The 16245-nt window shown below is 38.9% G+C and overlaps 9 non-coding genes across 9 annotated transcripts; all 9 read left to right on the top strand.

Moving 5' to 3' along the window:
• The first annotated feature begins 636 nt into the window (after positions 1–636).
• Positions 637–742, top strand: LOC117505529. Its single transcript, XR_004559113.1, has one exon. It is a non-coding gene; the product is annotated as a U6 spliceosomal RNA (small nuclear RNA).
• Positions 743–2850: 2108 nt separating this feature from the next.
• LOC117505513 lies at positions 2851–3011 on the top strand. Its single transcript, XR_004559098.1, has one exon. It is a non-coding gene; the product is annotated as a U1 spliceosomal RNA (small nuclear RNA).
• Positions 3012–5666: 2655 nt separating this feature from the next.
• On the top strand, positions 5667–5772 carry LOC117505541. The gene has a single exon (XR_004559124.1). It is a non-coding gene; the product is annotated as a U6 spliceosomal RNA (small nuclear RNA).
• A 1366-nt stretch (positions 5773–7138) lies between these two features.
• LOC117505528 lies at positions 7139–7244 on the top strand. Its single transcript, XR_004559112.1, has one exon. It is a non-coding gene; the product is annotated as a U6 spliceosomal RNA (small nuclear RNA).
• Positions 7245–8528: 1284 nt separating this feature from the next.
• LOC117505511 lies at positions 8529–8690 on the top strand. Its single transcript, XR_004559096.1, has one exon. It is a non-coding gene; the product is annotated as a U1 spliceosomal RNA (small nuclear RNA).
• A 946-nt stretch (positions 8691–9636) lies between these two features.
• On the top strand, positions 9637–9742 carry LOC117505550. Its single transcript, XR_004559133.1, has one exon. It is a non-coding gene; the product is annotated as a U6 spliceosomal RNA (small nuclear RNA).
• A 980-nt stretch (positions 9743–10722) lies between these two features.
• Positions 10723–10886, top strand: LOC117505580. The gene has a single exon (XR_004559162.1). It is a non-coding gene; the product is annotated as a U1 spliceosomal RNA (small nuclear RNA).
• Positions 10887–13557: 2671 nt separating this feature from the next.
• LOC117505540 lies at positions 13558–13663 on the top strand. The gene has a single exon (XR_004559123.1). It is a non-coding gene; the product is annotated as a U6 spliceosomal RNA (small nuclear RNA).
• A 1375-nt stretch (positions 13664–15038) lies between these two features.
• On the top strand, positions 15039–15144 carry LOC117505527. The gene has a single exon (XR_004559111.1). It is a non-coding gene; the product is annotated as a U6 spliceosomal RNA (small nuclear RNA).
• The last annotated feature ends 1101 nt before the right edge of the window (positions 15145–16245 follow it).

Here is a 16245-nt window from a genome sequence, read left to right as displayed (position 1 = left end):
TTTTGTTTTTGTGTTGTTTTTATTTATTTATTTTGATCAATTTACCTTTGCTAAGGGACCCATTCAGAAGCACATTATGATTTTTACACTTAGGTTTATATCGCGATATATACCATTGCGAGAAGGGATTCAATTCACACTGTGATATGAATTTTCTGTCATATTGCCCACCCCTACTTCATGCAGTAATTATTTGTCTACAGATTTTTATTTGTCTTTTATTTGTCTTGCATTTCTTGGTAAAACGAGAGCCAGGATGGTTTCACTTTAGTTTGTAAAGAGTGCGTGTTTCTTGGTACCCTTCCTCCACACTCCTCAACAGCCACCGTTAAAATGTGAGTGGGTGTGGGGTGCAGGTTTTACGATTACTGTGGGACACATCAACCAATCCTGACTGCCCGATGTAGCTGCTGTTTTGCATAGAAATCCCATGAACCTTTTCAATGAACGTAGCCAAAAAATTAGTCATAAAGTTTTGTCAGAAGCACATTATTGTGTTGTGTTGCATTTCAACTATTCTTTACTTCTGAAAAATTGAGCCAATTTTTTCGCTCTGTTCATATTTTCGCAACAACCATGAGTGTTGGTCCTGTTTGGGACACAGGCCCTTATATGGTGACAAAATAGTGGGACATTGTGTTACTTCGGTAGCACATATACTAAAATTGGAACGATACAGAGAAGATTAGCATGGCCCCTGCGCAAGGATGACACGCAAATTCGTGAAGCGTTCCACATTTTTCTTTGCAATGTTGATTTTTTTCTAATTGTTAATTTTCTAATTTAATTTCATATTTAAATTGTTCTTTTATTTGATTAGTTGTATATTTTTATGGCGTTTCATACTGGGTGAAATACTGACATCACACTTCGTGGCAGTGTGGGGTACGAATGCCCTTCTGAGATATCAGAGGGCACATTCAAAGTGGAATAAAACAAGTTTCATCATGAGATGACATGTCCCCTTGATCTCAACAAATCAGTAATGCAAAGTGTCACCCTTATGCAAAATGTGAATGAAACTGTTCAAGTGGTTCTTGAGATATCACACGAACAAGCGGAAATGGTCGGACGGACAGATAGAGGGACGGACATGCTGATTGCTATATCCCCCACGTATTTCATATTGTTGTTTATTATTAGAGCCATAACTCGAGCCAACTTAATTAAGAGTTAAATATCTCAGTTCTCCCAGAAAATGAAATAATGGAGCCCTGTCATTATACTGCTTTCGCAGTGCGGTATACTGTGGCATCATCTCCCGATATTTTTTGTTGTTGTTATTTGAAAACTTATTTATCATCCATTGTCAAAGCCATTTAAAGTTGTCAGTCATGACTCACGTTTTTTTCTGCTGATTAAAGTCGCTAACAGGGACGCTTATCTATTGTTGTGGGCAAGAAATGACACCGGACAGTTTTTATTTGTTCCTGATGAATGTGCCTTTTCTGTGGGCAGCCCACAACAGCTCTCAGGCAGGGACTGGACCACTAATATCTCCTGCTTCGCCAGTTCATAAACTGAAGTTACTGTCCCTCATGTAAAGGAACATTAATAATAACAACATCCGCCATGTGTTGTTGTGGGACTAATTAAACATCTTTCCTCCAAATGCTGCCACTGTTACTGGCTCGCCAGCAAGCTGAAGTTACGGTCCGTCATGTAAGGGGAAAAATAATATCTTTTGTGCATTGTTTTTGTGGGACTTCGCCGATTCAGAGCTTTTCCTCCAAATGCTGTCATTTTCTGCCGCTGACGCATCTGTCTGTTACCGACTGCGCGTCTCTCCTCAGAGTCACAGGACCGAATGATGACACACTCCCTCTCCACTTGAGCCGGCTGTACTTCTGACACAGTTCCAAATGTCCATGTGTTCGCTTCGGGCTGTCTGCTGGAGTATGTTTGAAGGCCTGTTCTTGTAGAAAATCACTAATAAGTGCAAGCTCTTGAGTACGAGAAGCAACAGCACATGATGGTGACGACGCACCATTTGCTAACTCCTCACCACTGAAATTATCCTGGTACTGGTAGCTCATTTTACACATGAAAACTCTCCATTTTGTGTGAAATTTGTTAAATCCCTGACCTTGTAAAAGCGTGTGAGAAATGCACATGCTAAAATAGGGGTTTTTACAAATGTGTTTTGTATTGATTACATTCGTGTGCAACTGATTACAGTCGTGTCTAATCGTTGGAAGACTGTTGTGAGATGAAAACAAAACAGCATTTGTATTTATTTTATATATTTTGACTGAAGTGTGTGGCTTTTGGTTTGTTTTATTTTGTGCAGTGAAAATTGTAAACAAAGTCGCATGTCATGGTAATGGCGAGCAAGAGCTGCTGTAATCATTAAGTATTGTGAAACATGAATCCAGTACTGTCGTTCATGCTTCAGGACAGCAGGTGGCAGTGTAGCTGTTAGTAGCTGTTTTGAGGACAGGAAGTGATTGTGTGGGACGGGAGGGGGAGACGTCTCTGCTTCATCTTTGTCTTTTTTTCTGTCCTTTAAAGAAAAATAGGGCAACTTTAGCCTCTAGTATGTTTCTATTTCCAGTGATTTCAGTTTGCTATTGGGTTGCTACTTGTATTTTAGAATGATCATGGTTATAATAAGTGTTTTTAAGTTAGGTTTATTCCTGGAAATGTAGCATTGCATGATGGGAAAAGTCCCAGCTTTGTTTTTCCAATTTAAAGTGTAAGACATATCTGCCATATTTATGGTTCAATGATAATAATAGAAATTATTATTTCGATAGTTGCTGTAATTTGTTGGGGTGTTTTGTAGATTGTCGACACCATGAGTGACATGGTTGGTGTGTGAAAGATACAGTGTGTTGGAGGTGGAAACTCATACTTACTGGCAGGGGAGATACCATGATCAAGAAGGTGGTTCACCCAGGGTGAGGCTTAGCCATTGCACTCCGTTGTGCTGACCCTGCGAATTCCCCAAATGTGGGAATCTCGACTGCATAATTTCTGGTAGTGGGGGACTGCGTTCGCGCTCTCCCCTGATTATCTGTGAATGAAAAAGTCAAGTTTTGTGTTTTGCTGGTTAGGGGTCTGTATGGCGGTGACACTGGTTTACTTATGAGTCATGAGGTGTTTATGTATACAACCCTGGCAAAAATTTGGAATCACAGGCTTCAGAGGATGTTAATTCAGTTGTTTAATTTTGTAGGAAAAAAGCAGATCACAGACATGACAAAACTAAAGTCATTTCAAATGGCAACTTTCTGGCTTTAAGAAACACTATAAGAAATCAAGAAAAAAAATTGTGGCAGTCAGTAACGGTTACTTTTTTAGGCCAAGCAGAGGGAAAAAAAATATGGACTCACTCAATTCTAAGGAATAATTTATGGAATCACCCTGTAAATTTCATCCCCACAACTAACACCTGCATTAAATCAGATCTGCTCGTTAGTCTGCATCTACAAAGGAGTGATCACACCTTGGAGAGCTGTTGCACCAAGTGGACTGACATGAATCATGGCTCCAACAGAGATGTCAATTGAAACAATGGAGAGGATTATCAAACTCTTAAAAGGGGTAAATCATCACGCAATGTTGCAAAGAGTTGGTTGTTCACAGTCAGCTGTGTCTAAACTCTGGACCAAATACAAAAAACATGAGAAGGTTGTTAAAGGCAAACATACTGGTAGACCAAGGAAGACATCAAAGCGTCAAGACAGAAAACTTAAAGCAATATGTCTCAAAAATCGAAAATGACAAAAACAAATGAGGAACGAATGGGAGGAAACTGGAGTCAACGTCTGTGGACCGAACTGTAGAAACCGCCTAAAGGAAATGGGATTTACATACAGAAAAGCTAAATGAAAGGCATTATTAACACCTAAACAGAAAAAAAGCAAGGTTACACTGGGCTAAGGAAAAGCAATCGTGGACTGTGGATGACTGGATGAAAGTCATATTCAGTGATGAATCTCGACTCTGCATTGGGCAAGGTGATGATGCTGGAACATTTGTTTGGTGCGTTCCAGTGAGATTTATAAAGATGACTGCCTGAAGAGAACATGTAAATTTCCACAGTCATTAATGATATGGGGCTGCATGTCAGGTAAAGGCACTGGGGAGATGGCTGTCAATACATCATCAATAAATGCACAAGTTTACATTGATATTTTGGACACTTTTCTTATCCCATCAATTGAAGGATGTTTGGGGATGATGAAATCTTTTTCAAGATGATAATGCATCTTGCCATAGAGCAAAAACTGTGAAAACATTCCTTGCAAAAAGACACATAGGGTCAATGTCATGGCCTGCAAATAGTCCGGATCTTAATCCAATTAAAAATCTTTGGTGGAAGTTGAAGAAAATGGTCCATGACAAGGCTCCAACCTGCAAAGCTGACCTGGCAACAGCAATCAGAGAAAGTTGGAGCCAGATTGATGAAGAGTACTGTTTGTAAAGTCCATGCCTCATAGACTGCAAGCTGTTATAAAAGCCAGAGGTGGTGCAACAAAATACTAGTGATGTGTTGGAGCGTTCTTTTGTTTTTCATGATTCCATAATTTTTTCCTCAGAATTGAGTGATTCCATATTTTTTTCCCCTCTGCTTGGTCTAAAAAAGTAACCGTTAGTGACTGCCACAGTTTTTTTTTCTTATTTCTTATAGTGTTTCTTAAAGCCAGAAAGTTGCCATTTGAAATGACTTTAGTTTTGTGTCATGTCTGTGATCTGCTTTTTTTCTACAAAATTAAACAACTGAATAAACATCCTCCGAGGCCGGTGGTTGCATAATTTTTGCCAGGGGCTGTATAATGTCTATAGATGTCACTGTTTTGTCTTTGTTCATTGTTTTTTTTTCTGTCCTTTGCAGTTTTGTTTTTTTTACAGTTGTTTACACACTAAAAGGAAAAATTTTCCACAACTGACATTTTACTCTCAAGAAGCAAAGCACTTACACAGAGTTGCACAACAATAAGCACAGACTCAGCTTCACACTTTTTGTCAAATATTGCACACTGTCATTTGCAAAACTCTACACGCATTGTCACACTTTAGACACAGATGGATGGTGAGGTTATCTTCTCATCACGAAGCCCCGGTTTCAAATGACCACAGTAATGAACAAATGTATCATCACATCCACCAGGTGTGGAAGCACATGTTTAATTGAAAATACAGCCCTCAGGTAGGTGCTATTTACAGCATTGTTGTTGTGTTGTTGCTTTAGTTTTCTTCAGAGTTGCTGTAAGTGTATGTACTTCATGCAATAACTTTTGTCTACAGATTTTTATTTGTCTTGCATTTCTTGAAAACAAGAACCGGGATGGATTCACTTGTTTGCAAGGAGTGTGTGTTTCTTGATACCCTTCCCCCACTCTCCTCAACAGCCGCCATTAGAATGTGAGTGGGTGTGGGGTGCAGGTTTTACGATTACTGTGGGACACGTCAACCAATCCTAACTGCCTGACATAGCTGCTGTTTTGCATAGAAATCCCATGAACCCTTTCGATGAATGTAGCCAAAAATTAGTCATTAAAAAAAATAGTCAGAAGCACATTATTGTGTGTTCTTTGCTATTCTTTACTTGTGAACAATTGAGACTTTTTTCACTCTGTGTTGTAATTTGACAACAACCATGAGTGTTGGTCCTGTTTGGGACACAGGCCCTTATATACAGTGACAAATATTGGGTTGTTGTGTTACTTCGGTAGCACATATACTAAAATTGGAACGATACAGAGAAGATTAGCATGGCCCCTGCGCAAGGATGACACGCAAATTCGTGAAGCGTTCCACATTTTCTTTGCAACGTTAATTTTTTTAAATTTATGTTACTTTTCTCATTTTCTTGACCCCTGCGAATTCCCTAAATGTGAGAATCTTAACTGCATAATTTCCTGTAGTGGGGGACTGCATTCACGCTCTCCCTGATTATCTGTTGAATGAAAAAGTCAAGGTGTTTGTGTTAGTTATGAGTCTGTACAGTGTTGATACTGTTTTACATTGTAGCGAGTCATGTGAGGTGTTTATGTATATAATGTCTATAGATGCCACTGTTTCATCTTTGTTCATCTGTTTTTTCTGTCCTTTACAGTTTTTTTTTTACATTTGTTTATATACTGAAAAATTTTGCACAATTAACATCTTTACACTCAAGAAGCAAAGCACTTATACAGAGTTGCACACAGTAAGCACAGACTCAGCTTCACACTTTGTCCCAAACATTACACACAGTGATTTGCACACATGTCACACTTTAGACACAGATGGATTTTGAGGTTACTTCCTTCTCATTATGAAGCCCCGGCTTCCATGACCACAGTAATGAACAAATTGTATCATCACATCCACCAGGTGTGGAAGCACATGTGTTCAAGAGATGAAATTTCAGCCTCAAAACCAACTGTAAATAAATGTTATTTAATTTTTTCACCAAAACAAAATCTTGGCTCGCATCTTAGATGTCCCTTCCGGCAAATTGTACCTGTAGTTTTGAGATCTGCGCAATAAATGTTTTCAAAATGACATATCTGTTTTTGTTTTTGTGTTGTTTTTATTATTATTTTGATCAATTTACCTTTGCTAAGGGACCCATTCAGAAGCACATTAGATTTTTACACTTAGGTTTATATCGCGATATATACCATTGCCGAGAAGGGATTCAATTCACACTGTGATATGAATTTCTGTCATATTGCCCACCCCTACTTCATGCAGTAATTATTTGTCTACAGATTTTTATTTGTCTTTTATTTGTCTTGCATTTCTTGGTAAAACGAGAGCCAGGATGGTTTCACTTTAGTTTGTAAAGAGTGCGTGTTTCTTGGTACCCTTCCTCCACACTCCTCAACAGCCACCGTTAAAATGTGAGTGGGTGTGGGGTGCAGGTTTTACGATTACTGTGGGACACATCAACCAATCCTGACTGCCCGATGTAGCTGCTGTTTTGCATAGAAATCCCATGAACCTTTTCAATGAACGTAGCCAAAAAATTAGTCATAAAGTTTTGTCAGAAGCACATTATTGTGTTGTGTTGCATTTCAACTATTCTTTACTTCTGAAAAATTGAGCCAATTTTTTCGCTCTGTTCATTTTCGCAACAACCATGAGTGTTGGTCCTGTTTGGGACACAGGCCCTTATATATGGTGACAAAAATAGTGGGACGTTGTGTTACTTCGGTAGCACATATACTAAAATTGGAACGATACAGAGAAGATTAGCATGGCCCCTGCGCAAGGATGACACGCAAATTCGTGAAGCGTTCCACATTTTTCTTTGCAATGTTGATTTTTTCTAATTGTTAATTTCTAATTTAATTTCATATTTAAATTGTTCTTTTATTTGATTAGTATTGTATATTTTTATGGCGTTTTATACTGGGTGAAATACTGACATCACACTTCGTGGCAGTGTGGGGTACGAATGCCCTTCTGAGATCAGAGGGCACATTCAAAGTGGAATAAAACAAGTTTCATCATGAGATGACATGTCCCCTTGATCTCAACAAATCAGTAATGCAAGTGTCACCCTTATGCAAAATGTGAATGAAACTGTTCAAGTGGTTCTTGAGATATCACACGAACAAGCGGAAATGGTCGGACGGACAGATAGAGGGACGGACATGCTGATTGCTATATCCCCCACGTATTTCATATTGTTGTTTATTATTAGAGCCATAACTCGAGCCAACTAATTAAGAGTTAAATATCTCAGTCTCCCCAGAAAATGAAATAATGGAGCCCTGTCATTATACTGCTTTTGCAGTGCGGTATACTGTGGCATCATCTCCCGATTTTTTGTTGTTGTTGTTATTTGAAAACTTATTTATCATCCATTGTCAAAGCCATTTAAAGTTGTCAGTCATGACTCACGTTTTTTTCTGCTGATTAAAGTCGCTAACAGGGACGCTTATCTATTGTTGTGGGCAAGAAATGACACCGGACAGTTTTTATTTGTTCCTGATGAATGTGCCTTTCTGTGGGCAGCCCACAACAGCTCTCAGGCAGGGACTGGACCACTAATATCTCCTGCTTCGCCAGTTCATAAACTGAAGTTACTGTCCCTCATGTAAAGGAACATTAATAATAATAACAACATCCGCCAGTGTGTTGTGGGACTAATTAAACATCTTTCCTCCAAATGCTGCCACTGTTACTGGCTCGGAGGGGGAGACGTCTCTGCTTCATTTGTTTGTCTTTTTTTTTTTCTGTCCTTAAAGAAAAATAGGGCAACTTTAGCCTCTAGTATGTTTCTATTTCCAGTGATTTCAGTTTGCTATTGGGTTGCTACTTGTATTTTAGAATGATCATGGTTATAATAAGTGTTTTAAGTTAGGTTATTCCTGGAAATGTGCATGCATGATGGGAAAAGTCCCAGCTTTGTTTTTCCAATTTAAAGTGTAAGACATATCTGCCATTATTTATGGTTCAATGAATAATAATAGAAATTATTATTTCGATAGTTGCTGTAATTTGTTGGGGTGTTTTGTAGATTGTCGACACCATGAGTGTACATGGTTGGGTGTGAAAGACTACAGTGTGTTGGAGGTGGACAACTCATACTTACCTGGCAGGGGAGATACCATGATCAAGAAGGTGGTTCACCCAGGGTGAGGCTCAGCCATTGCACTCCGGTTGTGCTGACCCTGCGAATTCCCAAATGTGGGAATCTCGACTGCATAATTTCTGATAGTGGGGGACTGCGTTCGCGCTCTCCCTGGTTATCTGTTGAATGAAAAAGTTAAGGATGTTGGGTTTGTGCTAGCATGGCTGTAACATGAGGTGTCTATAGATGCCACTGTTTGGTCTTTGTTCATCTGTTTTCTGACCTTTACAGTTGTTTACACACTAAAAAGAAAAATTTCATAGAAATATACATTTAATAGAAATCTTTATACTAAAGAAGCAAAACACTTATACAGAGTTGCACAACAATAAGCACAGACTCAGCTTCACACTTTTGCCAAACATTACACACAGTGATTTGCAAAACTCTACACGCATTGTCACACTTTAGACACAGATGGATTGTGAGGTTACTTCCTTCTCATTACGAAGCCCCGGCTTCCAATGACCACAGTAATGAAGAAATTGTATCAAGTCCACCAGGTGTAGAAGCACGTGTTTAATTGAAAATACAGCACCCAGGTAGGTGCTATTTACAGTATCGTTCTTGTTGTTGTTGCTTTAGTTTTTCTTCAGAGTTGCTGTAAGTGTATGTACTTCATGCAGTAATTTTTATTTGTATACAGATCTGTATTTGTCTTGCATTTCTTGATAAAACAAGAACCAGGATGGTTTCACTTTAGTTTGCAAAGAGTGTGTGTTTCTTGATACCCTTCCCCCACACTCCTCAACAGCCGCCGTTAGAATGTGAGTGGGTGTGAGGTGCAGGTTTTACGATTACTGTGGAACACGTCAACCAATCCTGACGTAGCTGCTGTTTTGCATAGAAATCGCATGAACCCTTCGATGAATGTAGCCAAAAATTAGTCATAAAAAATTTAGTCAGAAGCACATTATTGTGTTCTGTTGCATTTCACCTATTCTTTACTTCTGAACAATTGAGACATTTTTTCACTCTGTGTTGTAATTTTGACAACAACCATGAGTGTTGGCCCTGTTGGGGACACAGGCCCTTATATACAGTGACAAAATTGGGTGGTTGTGTTACTTCGGTAGCACATGTACTAAAATTGGAACAATACAGAGAAGATTAGCATGGCCCCTGCGCAAGGATGACACGCAAATTCGTGAAGCGTTCCACATTTTCTTTGCAACGTTAAATTTTTTTCTTATTTATGTTACTTTTCAAATTTATTTTCATATTTAAATTTTTCTTATTTGATTAATATTATATATTTTCATGTGGTTCCATACTGGGTGAAATAGTGACAACACTGTTCATGCCAGTGTGGGGCACGACGGGCCTTTCAGACATCAATGGACACATTCAAAGTGGAATAAAACAAGAGTGATCTCGAGATGACATAATCCCGCTTCCCCACAAGTCAGTAATACAAAGTGTCACCCTTATGCTAAATGTGAATGACACTGGACAATTTGTTCATGAGACATTGCGCTAACAAGCGAAACCGGATGGAGGGACGGAAATGCTGATTGCTATATCCCCTCTGTATTTTATCCCAGGGGGATAATAAAATAATTCAAGATTTTTCTTTTTGCTAATCTGTTATTAGAGGCACAACTCAAACCAATCTTTCTAAAAGATAAATATCAGGGTTCTCCCCAGACAGTGGAATAACAGCGCTGTAGTTTATACTTCTGAACAGCGGGTGGCAGTATAAATGTTAGTAGCTGCTTTGGGGACAGGAAGTGGCTCTATGTGATGGGAGGGGGAGACGTCTCTGCTTGGTCTTTGTTTATCTGTATTTTTCTTTTTCTGACCTTTAAACAAGAACATAACATTTTCCTCTAGCAAGTTTTTAATTCCCTTCATTTCAGTTTGCTGTTGAATTTTGGTTAATATTTTAGGTGTAACGTAGTTACAGTGAGTGTTTTAGGTTTACATTGTCTCTGCAAAAGCAGCATTGCATGATGGGAAAGTGAACAGTCTTTTTCCAAAGTAATTTTTTGGGCTTATCTGTCATTGTCCTTGATCAGATGAATAATAATAGACATTATTATTTCCACAGTTGGTTGTAGTTTGTTGGGGTGTTTTGTAGATTGTTGGCACCATGAGTGTACATGGTTGGTGTGTGAAAGACAACAGTGTGTTGGAGGTGGACACTCATACTTACCTGGCAGGGGAGATACCATGATCAAGAAGGTGGTTCACCCAGGGTGAGGCTTAGCCATTGCACTCCGGTTGTGCTGACCCCTGCGAATTCCCCAAATGTGGGAATCTCGACTGCATAATTTCTGGTAGTGGGGGACTGCGTTCGCGCTCTCCCCTGATTATCTGTTGAATGAAAAAGTCAAGTTTTGTGTTTTTGCTGGTTAGGGGTCTGTATGGCGGTGACACTGGTTTACTTTGTTATGAGTCATGAGGTGTTTATGTACAACCCCTGGCAAAAATTTTGGAATCACAGGCTTCAGAGGATGTTAATTCAGTTGTTTAATTTTGTAGGAAAAAAGCAGATCACAGACATGACACAAAACTAAAGTCATTTCAAATGGCAACTTTCTGGCTTTAAGAAACACTATAAGAAATCAAGAAAAAAATTGTGGCAGTCAGTAACGGTTACTTTTTTAGGCCAAGCAGAGGGAAAAAAAATATGGACTCACTCAATTCTAAGGAATAATTTATGGAATCACCCTGTAAATTTTCATCCCCACAACTAACACCTGCATTAAATCAGATCTGCTCGTTAGTCTGCATCTACAAAGGAGTGATCACACCTTGGAGAGCTGTTGCACCAAGTGGACTGACATGAATCATGGCTCCAACATGAGAGATGTCAATTGAAACAATGGAGAGGATTATCAAACTCTTAAAAGAGGGTAAATCATCACGCAATGTTGCAAAAGATGTTGGTTGTTCACAGTCAGCTGTGTCTAAACTCTGGACCAAATACAAAAACATGAGAAGGTTGTTAAAGGCAAACATACTGGTAGACCAAGGAAGACATCAAAGCGTCAAGACAGAAAACTTAAAGCATATGTCTCAAAAATCGAAAATGCACACAAAACAAATGAGGAACGAATGGGAGGAAACTGGAGTCAACGTCTGTGACCGAACTGTAAGAAACCGCCTAAAGGAAATGGGATTTACATACAGAAAAGCTAAATGAAAGGCATTATTAACACCTAAACAGAAAAAAAGCAAGGTTACACTGGGCTAAGGAAAAGCAATCGTGGACTGTGGATGACTGGATGAAAGTCATATTCAGTGATGAATCTCGACTCTGCATTGGGCAAGGTGATGATGCTGGAACATTTGTTTGGTGCCGTTCCAGTGAGATTTATAAAGATGACTGCCTGAAGAGAACATGTACATTTCCACAGTCATTAATGATATGGGGCTGCATGTCAGGTAAAGGCACTGGGGAGATGGCTGTCAATACATCATCAATAAATGCACAAGTTTACATTGATATTTTGGACACTTTTCTTATCCCATCAATTGAAAGGATGTTTGGGGATGATGAAATCATTTTTCAAGATGATAATGCATCTTGCCATAGAGCAAAAACTGTGAAAACATTCCTTGCAAAAAGACATAGGGTCAATGTCATGGCCTGCAAATAGTCCGGATCTTAATCCAATTAAAAATCTTTGGTGGAAGTTGAAGAAAATGGTCCATGACAAGGCTCCAACCTGCAAAGCTGACCTGGCAACAGCAATCAGAGAAAGTTGGAGCCAGATTGATGAAGAGTACTGTTTGTAAAGTCCATGCCTCAGACTGCAAGCTGTTATAAAAGCCAGAGGTGGTGCAACAAAATACTAGTGATGTGTTGGAGCGTTTTTGTTTTTCATGATTCCATAATTTTTTCCTCAGAATTGAGTGATTCCATTTTTTTCCCCTCTGCTTGGTCTAAAAAAGTAACCGTTAGTGACTGCCACAGTTTTTTTTCTTGATTTCTTATAGTGTTTCTTAAAGCCAGAAAGTTGCCATTTGAAATGACTTTAGTTTTGTGTCATGTCTGTGATCTGCTTTTTTTCTACAAAATTAAACAACTGAATAAACATCCTCCGAGGCCGGTGGTTGCATAATTTTTGCCAGGGGCTGTATAATGTCTATAGATGTCACTGTTTTGTCTTTGTTCATTGTTTTTTTTTCTGTCCTTTGCAGTTTTGTTTTTTTTACAGTTGTTTACACAAAAGGAAAAATTTTCCACAACTGACATTTTTACTCTCAAGAAGCAAAGCACTTACACAGAGTTGCACAACAATAAGCACAGACTCAGCTTCACACTTTTTGTCAAATATTGCACACTGTCATTTGCAAAACTCTACACGCATTGTCACACTTTAGACACAGATGGATGGTGAGGTTACTTCCTTCTCATCACGAAGCCCCGGTTTCAAATGACCACAGTAATGAACAAATTGTATCATCACATCCACCAGGTGTGGAAGCACATGTTTAATTGAAAATACAGCCCTCAGGTAGGTGCTATTTACAGCATTGTTGTTGTTGTTGTTGCTTTAGTTTTCTTCAGAGTTGCTGTAAGTGTATGTACTTCATGCAATAACTTTTGTCTACAGATTTTTATTTGTCTTGCATTTCTTGATAAAACAAGAACCGGGATGGATTCACTTGTTTGCAAGGAGTGTGTGTTCTTGATACCCTTCCCCCACTCTCCTCAACAGCCGCCATTAGAATGTGAGTGGGTGTGGGGTGCAGGTTTTACGATTACTGTGGGACACGTCAACCAATCCTAACTGCCTGACATAGCTGCTGTTTTGCATAGAAATCCCATGAACCCTTTCGATGAATGTAGCCAAAAATTAGTCATTAAAAAAAATTAGAAGCACATTATTGTGTTGTGTTCTTTACTATTCTTTACTTGTGAACAATTGAGACTTTTTTTCACTCTGTGTTGTAATTTTGACAACAACCATGAGTGTTGGTCCTGTTTGGGACACAGGCCCTTATATACAGTGACAAAATATTGGGTTGTTGTGTTACTTCGGTAGCACATATACTAAAATTGGAACGATACAGAGAAGATTAGCATGGCCCCTGCGCAAGGATGACACGCAAATTCGTGAAGCGTTCCACATTTTCTTTGCAACGTTAATTTTTTTAAATTTATGTTACTTTTCTCATTTTCTTGACCCCTGCGAATTCCCTAAATGTGAGAATCTTAACTGCATAATTTCCTGTAGTGGGGGACTGCATTCACGCTCTCCCCTGATTATCTGTTGAATGAAAAAGTCAAGGTGTTTGTGTTAGTTATGAGTCTGTACAGTGTTGATACTGTTTTACATTGTAGCGAGTCATGTGAGGTGTTTATGTATATAATGTCTATAGATGCCACTGTTTCATCTTTGTTCATCTGTTTTTTCTGTCCTTTACAGTTTTTTTTTTACATTTGTTTATATACTGAAAAATTTTGCACAATTAACATCTTTACACTCAAGAAGCAAAGCACTTATACAGAGTTGCACAACAGTAAGCACAGACTCAGCTTCACACTTTTTGCCAAACATTACACACAGTGATTTGCACACATTGTCACACTTTAGACACAGATGGATTTTGAGGTTACTTCCTTCTCATTATGAAGCCCCGGCTTCCAATGACCACAGTAATGAACAAATTGTATCATCACATCCACCAGGTGTGGAAGCACATGTGTTCAAGAGATGAAATTTCAGCCTCAAAACCAACTGTAAATAAATGTTATTTAATTTTTTCACCAAAACATCAAATCTTGGCTCGCATCTTAGATGTCCCTTCCGGCAATTGTACCTGTAGTTTTGAGATCTGCGCAATAAATGTTTTCAAAATGACATATCTGTTTTGTTTTTGTGTTGTTTTTATTTATTTATTTTGATCAATTTACCTTTGCTAAGGGACCCATTCAGAAGCACATTATGATTTTTACACTTAGGTTTATATCGCGATATATACCATTGCCGAGGAAGGGATTCAATTCACACTGTGATATGAATTTTCTGTCATATTGCCCACCCCTACTCATGCAGTAATTTATTTGTCTACAGATTTTTATTTGTCTTTATTTGTCTTGCATTTCTTGGTAAAACGAGAGCCAGGATGGTTTCACTTTAGTTTGTAAAGAGTTGCGTGTTTCTTGGTACCCTTCCTCCACACTCCTAACAGCCACCGTTAAATGTGAGTGGGTGTGGGGTGCAGGTTTTACGATTACTGTGGGACACATCAACCAATCCTGACTGCCCGATGTAGCTGCTGTTTTGCATAGAAATCCCATGAACCTTTTCAATGAACGTAGCCAAAAAATTAGTCATACAGTTTTGTCAGAAGCACATTATTGTGTTGTGTTGCATTTCAACTATTCTTTACCTTCTGAAAAATTGAGCCAATTTTTTCGCTCTGTTCATATTTTCGCAACAACCATGAGTGTTGGTCCTGTTTGGGACACAGGCCCTTATATATGGTGACAAAATAGTGGGACATTGTGTTACTTCGGTAGCACATATACTAAAATTGGAACGATACAGAGAAGATTAGCATGGCCCCTGCGCAAGGATGACACGCAAATTCGTGAAGCGTTCCACATTTTTCTTTGCAATGTTGATTTTTTTCTAATTGTTAATTTTCTAATTTAATTTCATATTTAAATTGTTCTTTTATTTGATTAGTATTGTATATTTTTATGGCGTTTCATACTGGGTGAAATACTGACATCACACTTCGTGGCAGTGTGGGGTACGAATGCCCTTCTGAGATATCAGAGGGCACATTCAAAGTGGAATAAAACAAGTTTCATCATGAGATGACATGTCCCCTTGATCTCAACAAATCAGTAATGCAAAGTGTCACCCTATGCAAAATGTGAATGAAACTGTTCAAGTGGTTCTTGAGATATCACACGAACAAGCGGAAATGGTCGGACGGACAGATAGAGGGACGGACATGCTGATTGCTATATCCCCCACGTATTTCATATTGTGTTTATTATTAGAGCCATAACTCGAGCCAACTTAATTAAGAGTTAAATATCTCAGTTCTCCCCAGAAAATGAAATAATGGAGCCCTGTCATTATACTGCTTTCGCAGTGCGGTATACTGTGGCATCATCTCCCGATATTTTTGTTGTTGTTATTTGAAAACTTATTTATCATCATTGTCAAAGCCATTTAAAGTTGTCAGTCATGACTCACGTTTTTTTCTGCTGATTAAAGTCGCTAACAGGGACGCTTATCTATTGTTGTGGGCAAGAAATGACACCGGACAGTTTTTATTTGTTCCTGATGAATGTGCCTTTTCTGTGGGCAGCCCACAACAGCTCTCAGGCAGGGACTGGACCACTAATATCTCCTGCTTCGCCAGTTCATAAACTGAAGTTACTGTCCCTCATGTAAGGAACATTAATAATAATAACAACATCCGCCATGTGTTGTTGTGGGACTAATTAAACATCTTTCCTCCAATGCTGCCACTGTTACTGGCTCGCCAGCAAGCTGAAGTTACGGTCCGTCATGTAAGGGGAAAAATAATATCTTTTGTGCATTGTTTTTTGTGGGACTTCGCCGATCAGAGCCTTTTCCTCACAATGCTGTCATTTTCTGCCGCTGACGCCATCTGTCTGTTACCGACTGCGCGTCTCTCCTCAGAGTCACAGGACCGAATGATGACACACTCACTCTCCACTTGAGCGGCTG

Source organism: Thalassophryne amazonica, chromosome 23, assembly GCF_902500255.1.
Source record: "Thalassophryne amazonica chromosome 23, fThaAma1.1, whole genome shotgun sequence".
NCBI lineage: Eukaryota > Metazoa > Chordata > Actinopteri > Batrachoidiformes > Batrachoididae > Thalassophryne > Thalassophryne amazonica.
The sequence above is the reverse complement of the archived record's forward strand: the minus strand, read 5'-3'. Positions and strand labels throughout refer to the sequence as shown.